This window comes from Malania oleifera, chromosome 9, assembly GCF_029873635.1.
Source record: "Malania oleifera isolate guangnan ecotype guangnan chromosome 9, ASM2987363v1, whole genome shotgun sequence".
Lineage (NCBI taxonomy): Eukaryota > Viridiplantae > Streptophyta > Magnoliopsida > Santalales > Ximeniaceae > Malania > Malania oleifera.
The window spans coordinates 59,903,587-59,913,229 of NC_080425.1; the positions used below are offsets into that span (position 1 = coordinate 59,903,587).

General features: G+C 40.0%; 1 pseudogene; it reads left to right on the forward strand.

Annotated features, from left to right (window-relative positions):
• The first annotated feature begins 387 nt into the window (after positions 1-387).
• LOC131163472 (uncharacterized) lies at positions 388-4,795 on the forward strand (annotated as a pseudogene).
• The last annotated feature ends 4,848 nt before the right edge of the window (positions 4,796-9,643 follow it).

A 9,643-nucleotide genomic window follows, 5' to 3' on the forward strand; every position in this document is an offset into this window, starting at 1 on the left:
CTCCCTCTGTTTTTCTTTTATGTTTTCCTGCTTTTTAATGTCCATCATTCTGTAATAAGAATGTAGCGAATGAGTGATAATTGTAGATGGAATTTATTTGTGGAATGTGCCTGAATGATGCCTATGTTTGTCATGGTGTTTTTCCATTTGTTGACATGCTTTCTGTAATTGCTGCCATGTTTTTTCCTACTATTGTTGCCATGGTTGATTCATGTGCTGTTTTTTCTATGAGAACTTTGAATTCATAATATGATAGATTTACTGAATATGAGTTTTTTTTGAGGGATGTTAATAGGAGTTTGCTGCCATCAAATTCCCCTCCGAGTCATTTCATTTTTGCAATCCCTTGGGATTCTCGTTGGTTTGACTCTTGCTTGGAACTTGAAGATGGCTTGGGATGAAGAGAAAGCGCAATCAAGGCTCAATAGGGCCATAGCTATGAAGAAAGAAGAGAAGAAGAAGCCCAAAGATCGCCCACCCTTCCTTGCCTTCGAATGTGGTGACCTTGCCGAGGCTGACTAGTGGTGCCAACAGATCATGGCTGCAAGGTTGCTGAGATTCAAAATGAAGGCCCTGGTGAGCACCGCCTCCTTTGTGACCTCAATGATGAGATCAACAAACTGATTCGTGGGATTGGGACGCATCATCGAGCTTGGTGGCCCAAATTACACCAAACATGCACTCAAAATGACTGCTCTTGAGGGTAACATTGTTGATGTCCTAAACCAAGCGGCCGTTGACCAGGTTAGGGATATTTTGGTGCAGCTAAGTATTAGGAACTTGTGAGCATCCAGAAAGATGTGACACCAGAAATTTAACGTGGTTCGGTCAATATCGACCTACGTCCACGGAGCACACACCAAATATTCACTATTTCGCCGGAAAATTACAATTCTCACTCTCTCTTTCTCCCTCTCTTCCTCCTTTTTTCCTTTCTGCTCTTTGAGTTTCTCACTTGTACCTTTCTTGTATTCCTCAGCCCTCTATTTATAGTGCTAATATTTAAATCACAATTTAATCACAATTAAACATAATCAACAAAACATGGGAAGTTACAATGGAGAGATAAAATGGAGATAAATGCACCGCGTTTCCAACTCATCACGTGTTTCCAGCTCAGCTCCAGCTCTCCTGGCCGTCTCTTGGCTCCAGTTACAATAATCTCCCACTTGGAGACAGAGACGCCTCCTCAACCAGTATCATGAATAAATGATGTGCTCAAAATATATGTCTTCAGGCATGAAGACCAATTGAAGTTGAACACAACTTCAGTTTTTCTGTAGTCACCACTTTCCTGTTTGCTCGATTCATGCGGACTAATCTGATGGCTGTCAGCTTCACAATTGGTGTAAAGATGCTGGTGTAGTCAATCCCTTCCTTCTGCTCGAAGTCTTTGACTACCAACCGAGACTTGTACCTTCTGGAGCCGTCATGCTCCTCTTCGATTCTGTACACCCACTTGTTGTGAAGGCCTTTGGGCAACTTAGCTAGTTCCCACGTTCTGTTGGAGGTGAGGGACTTCATCTCATCTTTCATCGCAAGCTCCCACTTGCTCGTATCTGCCACCTGACATGCTTCATCATAGCATTTGGGCTCTCCTCCATCTGTAGGAAGTAAGTAATCAATATACCTTTTGTTTGGTACATGGGACCAAGTAGATCTCCTAAGCTCCGAAGCTGGAGTAGGAGACGGTGGTGCGACGATCTGCTCCACTGGTTCCTCCACCTGAGGATTCTCGGCATTCTGCTGTTGTGTCCCGACACATTCTGAGTGGACTAGTTCTAGTCTCTTTTTCTTTGGGGCATGAGTGTTAATCTGGAAACTAACCCTCTTCTGTTTCCTGACTATACAATCCTCACGCATGTCAATTTGTACTGATTGCAGACCACTCAATTTTTCCTTTGAGTGCATCACCCTTAGTCCCTTCTCGCTCATGTGACCAAGTTGTTGGTGTTAAATGTTGCTGTCGTCATTTCTTGCAGTAACTGAAATAGACATGGAGGCATTGGAGGTTAGAAAAAGTGTTCCACTTTTCTTACCTCGCGCAATCGTTAGTACACCCTTTGAAACTTTCCATTCATCGCCAATGAATTTCGTCAGGTATCCCTCATCTGACAGTTGACCAACTGAGATCTCTTAGGTCTGGAATATATTTGACATCTTTCAGCTTCCATACTGACCCGTTTATATTGATCTTCACAACTCTCTTGCCGGTTATGTCGTAAGGTTGATCGTTGCCAAGGTATACCTTACCAAAATTACCTGCTGTGTACTCCTCTAGGCAATTTTTGCAGCAAGTGACATGAAATGAGGCTCCGGATTCTAAGACTCAAGACTCCTGTTTGCTCTCCAAAGAGCAGATCAACATCTCATCATTTTCGAAAGTAATATTTGCTTTTGTCTTTGCCCTCATCTCATATTCTTTCTTCTGACTCCTGCACTGGTTCTTGTAATGACCAGTTTTTCCACAGTTCTAGCACTCAATAACTTTTGTGCTCTGGGAACCTGTGTCCTGAGTACATCTTGGATTTCTGGATTTAGACTGCCTGGGCCTGGATCTGCTGCGGTTGTTTGATCGTCAATGCCTGTTTCCTCTGCCTCGACTCTTCATGTTCAAGGTTGAACTCGAAGTGGAGCCATGGTTCCATTGCATTCTTATTTCCTCCGTCAAAATCATGCTGACGATCTCATCGTATACAAGCTTCGATTTTCCTGCGGAGCTACTGATGGCAGTAACGACACCATTCCATCCAACTTTCAGGCAACTAACTGAGAATCAGTAGGGCCCGAATCTCATTATCAAACGTTATCCCGACTGAGGCGAGTTGATCAGACAACTCATTGAAGTTATTCAAATGTCTGCTGAAAATTTCACCTGCAGACATGCTCATCGTAAATAGTCTTTTCATGAGATGTACCTTGTTTGCGGCTGAAGGTTGCTTGTACATATTAGAGAACGCTTCCATCAGAGACTTGGTGGATGTTAAATGCTTGATATTGAACGCCACAGATTTCGACAACGTCATTCTGATGGTTCGGAGGGCTTTTCGATCAAGCAACTCCCACTCGTCCTCGTTCATGGATGTTGGCTTACCTTTCAACGGTAAGTGCAATTCCTTCCCAAACAAATAATCTTCTATCTGCATCTTCCAGAAACCAAAATTGTTGCCATTGAACATTTCGATTTTTGAGCTCTTTTCATTCAATATCTCAATTCGCTAATCTAGAGATGGAATTAGCTCAAATGGATAGCACGGTTGGATCCAGAATGATCAAAAACCCTAGAAATGGTTCAAGTCGCTAAAAAAACGGACCCAAAACGACTTTGAAAAGCTCAGTAGTAATAGTCAAACCTGGTCAACTATGTTGACGTGGCACCTGATGACGTGGCACCCACTGACATGGCAGTGGGGTCCACCTGCTGGCGTGGCAGTGGGGTCCACCTCCTGACGTGGTAGTTGACGTGGCACCCCAACGTGGCACTTCGCTGACGTGTCTGTTGACGTGGCAGTGGGGCCCGGTTGACGTGACCGGGTTTTGAGACGGCGGGTCGGATCCGAGTCAAGGACCGGATCTCGGGTTAACCCGGTTTGAGTTTGTATCCGAGTCGGGTCAGGTTCCCAGCGGGTCGAGTCGAGGCTGTCCGAGCGAGGAAGATGCGTGCAACGCGTGCAGCGCGTGTGGAGCTGGTCACTGGCGCGTGATCGGCGTGTGGCGAAGCGTCTTGCTCTGGCAAGGCGCGTGAGGGCGCGTGAGCCTTTGTCTGTACTCCATTCGAGCTCCAGCTTGCACGGTTCTCTTAGTCTCGGCGAGCTTAATATGATGGTGGCCTCAAAACTTAGTTTTGATCCACTGGACAGAGCTCTGATTTCGGGATCACTTCCGATCTGGCTTTTTTGCTCCAACTTGGCTCTAATACCACTTGTTAGGAACCCGTGAGCATCCAAAAAGATGGTCAATATCGATCTACATCCACGGAGCACACACCATATGTTCACTATTTCGCCGAAAAATTACAATTCTTACTCTCTCTCTTCCTCTCTTCCTCCTCTTTCTCCGTTCTGCTCTCTGAGCTTCTCACTTGTACATTTCTTGTATTCCTCAGCCCTCTATTTATAGGGCTGATATTTAAATCACAATTTAATCACAATTAAACATAATCAACAAAACATGGGAAGTTACAATGGAGAGATAAAATGGCTATAAATGCACCGCGTTTCCAACTCATCACGCGTTTCCAACTCAGCTCCAGCTCTCCTGGTTGTCTCTTGGCTCCAGCTACAACACTAAGAAGCTGCCAGGGGTGAGGGAATTGTTTGAGAAGCTGCCAGAACTGAGGGAGAGGAGGTCAAGGTATGATATATATAAGAAGGTATATGCTAGGTATTATGGGTATAGGGATGATGAGGATGGGGTATTGGAGAGGTTGGAGAGCACAGTGAAGGAGAAAATGAGGGCAGCAGCTGTTGAGGAGTGGAGTGCAGTGGAGAAGGTGAAGAGGGAGGCAAGAAAGGTAGTGAAGAATGGCGAGGTTGCAAATGTGGCATGGGCTCCTGCTTGGTCGTTGTTTGAGGAGGAGGAGTATGTGGTGGAGTATGTGGTGGAGGAGGAAAGGAAGAAGAGGGAGAAGGAAAGCAGGGAGTTTGTGGTGCATGTGCCCTTGCTGGATGAGAAGGAAATAGAGAGGATGCTGGTTGAGAGGAAGAAGATGGAGTTGTTGGTTGAGTATGCCTGTGAGTCTCTTGTGGAGGAGCAATTTGAAGCCAAACCATGCTTAATACTCGAGAGTCGATGATGATGATCCAATGCAACTGTATCTTCATTGTGGAACTGAGTACAAGAAGCATTCTTTTTATGAGAATTTTTTGATCTTAATATGGTTGATGATGTGCAAGAAACAAGAGTGATGTTGTTTTTTGAGCCTACTTCGTTTCAAGGGATGCAATTTGTTTGTTTTTATGGTGCTATTATTTATTTTTGCTCAAGCCATTGTTTATACTTATAATTGGTTTTTCCTTTATGATATATGTTGTACTTTTTATATAGACTAATGCATCATATTCATTCAAGACAAGTGGAAGCATAAAAAAAATTTGTGCTGACTTCATTTATGTTCTCCCTTTTTTTCTTTTTCAGTCTTATTTCCTTAAATGAACATATACTATACTTATATTTAGTTATTTGTTTTGTTCTAGTGGAAACTTGTGCTTGCCAAATTGATTTAAAAAATGGGAAGAAAAGATTGAGCAACCTTAGTCTAACATGCTTGTAGGAATGACATTCCCAAGAATTATCTTTCCAAGAATTGGATGTGTGTCTTATGGGAATATTAAGACTGGTTTGCATTATAGGATTTGTGGAGATGTACACTAGATATGTGTGTGTGTTTGGTTCAACATGGGATTTGTTAAGCATCTCAATAAGATTATCAAAATAGTCATGACACTTGTGTGTGATGATATATTCATATTTTCATTATATTTGAAAATATTTATTTGTAAAACTATAATATTAGGTTTTTGTATTAGTCATTATAGTATTATAATATCATATGATATTGTAAATTTGTAATGCATTATGTTATTGTATTCCAATTTAATAATATTAGATTATTGTAATATTAGTGGCAGACTGAAGCTGGCTAAAGATGACAGTGGTAAAGCTCAAATTACTTCACTGATTGTCCTAATTCTGCTAATGCCAAATGAGTTGTTTACTAAGGAAGATTTTTACATCCATTTGTAGAATGCTGAAGAAAACGTTCTGAAGCAAAGATCAAGGATCTCATGGCTATCTTGGGGATAAGACTGACAAATTTTTTTCCTTTTCTGTTTGCACAAAGAAAGCCAAAAGTCAGATCAGGTATCTCTTGAACTCTGAAGGTAGGAAAGTGGAGGACTATGATGGCATTATGGAAATGCTTATTTCCTACTACAAAAAATCTCTTGGGCCATAAAACAGTTACACTGTTCCCTTGAAATGGCAGTTTTTAAAACCGCTGTTAAAGTTTAGCTGGTCTGATCTAGAGAAAAGGTGGCTTATTCACTGCAGAGGAAATTAAAAGGGTTTTTTAATTCCTTTTCTGATGATAAAGCCCCTCGTCCAGATAGCTTTAATGCCAAAATTTTCCAAGCTTGTTGGCACATTTTTAAAGATTATCTTTGTGAGGCAATTTTCTCCATCTTCTCTGATTTTAAGCTTCTAAGACAGATCAATGCTACTACATTAGTCCCTGTTCCTAAAACCAGAAGCCCCTCAAATCCATTAGACTTCAGACTTATTGTTTGTTGCAATTTATTTTATGAGTGCATTACTAAGATTCTGGCTAATAGGCTTCAGTCCTGCCTGGCCTCCTTCAATTCTCCAAATAAGACTACTATTGTTAAAGGGGGATTAATTCAGGATACCATTTTTCTTGCTCAAGAACTTCTCCATGATTTCCACCTGAACCAACTTCTGCAAAGAGTATGAAGAGTGCTATTCATCTTTCTTCTTCTTCTTTTTCATTTTTTTTTTCTCTGGGCTACAATGTAACCCTTCAAAATCGAAATTTTCTTCAGATTTTGAAAATTTCAGAGAGTTTCTTACATGTAAAATACTTGGGGTCTTCCAGTTACTAAGAAGCTAAATAAACTTGATTGCCTCCTCCTCACTGAGAATATTTCTTCTAGAATTTTCAACTGGACTCATATACATCTTCTTTTGCTGGAAGTCTTCAGCTAATCAAATCTGTCCTGTTTAGTGTTGAGAATTATAGTACCTCAGCCTTGTTTTTTGCCTTCATCTGTCATGAAGGGTATTGAAAGTAAACTTAAATTATTCTTTTGGAATGGCAATGATGGAATTCTAAAGGATGTAAAGTGGGTTGATCCCAGGTTTGCATGCCTTTTACAGAAGGGGTTTTGTGGCTAAGATTGTTTTGAGAATGGAATGAGATTACAGCTCATAAGCTTCTGTGGTGTATTTGCACTTCCTCTCCACTCCTTTGAGTAAGGTGGATTCCTGCTTTTAAGATGAAGGTTAAGTCTGTTTGGTCAATGAGACCTCCTCCAAGCTGTTCTTGGACTTGGAAGAGAATTCTCTTGGAAATGACAGAAAAGTCTATTTTTTTTTATGATAAGTGGAATCTTTGAGCCCTTTGGCAGTGAATTTGAATCCAAGTTTATCTGCTGATCTTGGCATTATCCCTTAATGCGAGTCTTAGATATCATTCAAGATGGTAAGTGGAAATGGCCTACCAGACATTCTTCCAGAATCTATGAATTTAGGCAGGATTCATTCCCAGCCTAACCCTGCTTGACTCAATATCTTGGACTCTGACTAAATCTGGAGCATCTTCTTCCAAAGTTTCCTTGGATTGCTTTGGTAAGGTTTCTCCTATAGGTTGGCATTCAGCTATTTGGTTAAAATATAACGTTCCTAGCAATGCCTTTGTCTGCTGGCTGTGTATCCTCAACAGGCAGGGAACATTGGAACTTTGGATAGGATTTCAAAATGGGATAATTCAATTAGTCCTTGTTATGTCTTCTATAAAAACAGATCTGAATGTAGAAACCATTTATTTTTTCTATATAAGTTCTCAAATGAGGTGCTTCAAAGAACTCTATCCTCTTTCAACATCTAAAGGACTTTTCCTGATCGGGTCTTTGGTTGGATCTCCTCACTCACAATTCCTAGTTTGCAGTTACCGTAAAGCTGGTGTGGCCAGCTTCTACCTATCACATTTGGAGGGCAAGAAATGCTACAATCTTTGAAGGCTGTACACATGATACTGATTGAGTCTCTGTTTCCATTTTTCTAGATTTTAGATTGAGTTCTTGTTTTGTTTCTTGTAGCTTTTTTAAGCAGTTGTTATGTCTTGTTTAGGTTTAGTCCTGTTTTCTCCATACCTTTGTATTTCTTGTGTATTGTTTCCCCAATGCTAATATATCCTCTTACCTTCTTCCAAAAAATATTACATTAGTGTAGCATAATGTAATATTACTTTATTTATTTTTTAATATTATAATGATTTTTAATAGATATTATAATAGCGTGCAATTGTAATAGTATTATTATTTCCAAGGTTTGATTACTTTATAGTTTCAATATTATAATAACTTATTTTATAAATTAATGCTACAACAACAACAACAACAACAACAAAACCAAGCCTTAAGTCCCACTAGGTGGGGTTGGCTATATGAATCCTTTTTCCGCCAATTTATGCGATGACTATTTATTTTGATAGATTTAGGGCTATTAAATCCTTACTATCTCCTTCCAAGTTATTTTAAGTCTACCTCTACCCCTTCTATTGCCCCCACAGTAACTAACTCACTCTTCCTCACAGGTGCACTATGTGGCCTACGTTGCAAGTGTCCATACCATCTAAGTCGTCCCTCCTTTATCTTATCTTCTAAAGGAGCTACACCTAACTTACTGCGGATATGTTCATTCCTTAATTTATCTTTCAGTGTTTTACCACTCATCCATCTAAGCAATTTCATCTCGGCAACTTTTATTTTTTGGATATTCTGTTTCTTGGTCGCCCAACATTCTGATCCATATAGCATAATTGGTCTTCCATATAGCATAACTGGTCTTATAGCCGTCCTATAAAACTTCTCTTTTAATTTTAAGGGTATTCTACGATTACAAAGCACACTTGAAGCACTTCTCTATTTTACCCAACTTGCTTTAACTCTATGCAATACATCATCTTCAATTTCTCCTTCAACTTGCATAATAGATCAAAGGTATCAAAATCTACAAGTGCTATTTTTTTCTTCATCATCAAGTTTAACTTTGTCTCCAATATTCTTCATACCATTACTAAAATTACATTTTATATATTCTGTCTTATTTCTACTTATCCTAAAGCCTCTAGATTTGAAAGCTTCTCCCCATAATTCTAACTCAACCTTTACTCCGCCCCTAGTTTCATCAATTAATACAATATCATCTACAAACAACACACCATTGAACCTCATTTTGAATACTTTTAGTCAGTTGGTCCATCACTAAAGAAAAAAGATAAGGGCTCAAAGTAGATCCTTGATGTGCACCTATGGTGATTGGAAATTCTCTAGTTTCTCCATCTATAGTCTTTACACTAGTCATTGCTCCATTGTACATATCCTTAATGACATCAGTATGCCAACTACATGCACCTTTTGTTTCTAAAACCCACCATAGAACTTCCCTAGGTATCCTATCTTATGTTTTCTCTAGGTCAATAAATACCATATGCAAGTCTTTCTTCTTTTTCCTAAACTTTTCCATTAATCTTCTTAAAAGATATATAACTTCTGTGGTAGATCTCTCACGCATAAAACCACCTTTATTTTCTGAGACCTTCATTTCTAACCTTAGTCTTTGTCCAACTACTATAGAGAATGAGAATGAATCAGTTGTACATTCAATTGTGTATTCTTTGCATGCTCGAGTCCCTATTTAACATGTACACAGAGAATAAAATATGGAAAAACAGAAGAGTACACAACTTGTAGTTGAGATGTGTAGTTTAGCTTCGGTGGGGGGCCTCTGGCTTGTGGCAAGATCTCATGGTAGGTGGTGGTGGCTCACCCACCATGGTAGGTGGCTGTCATTCACCAACCGTGGCCGTCGTTCACACTGTAGGGATTTCTACACTCCCCTTCAA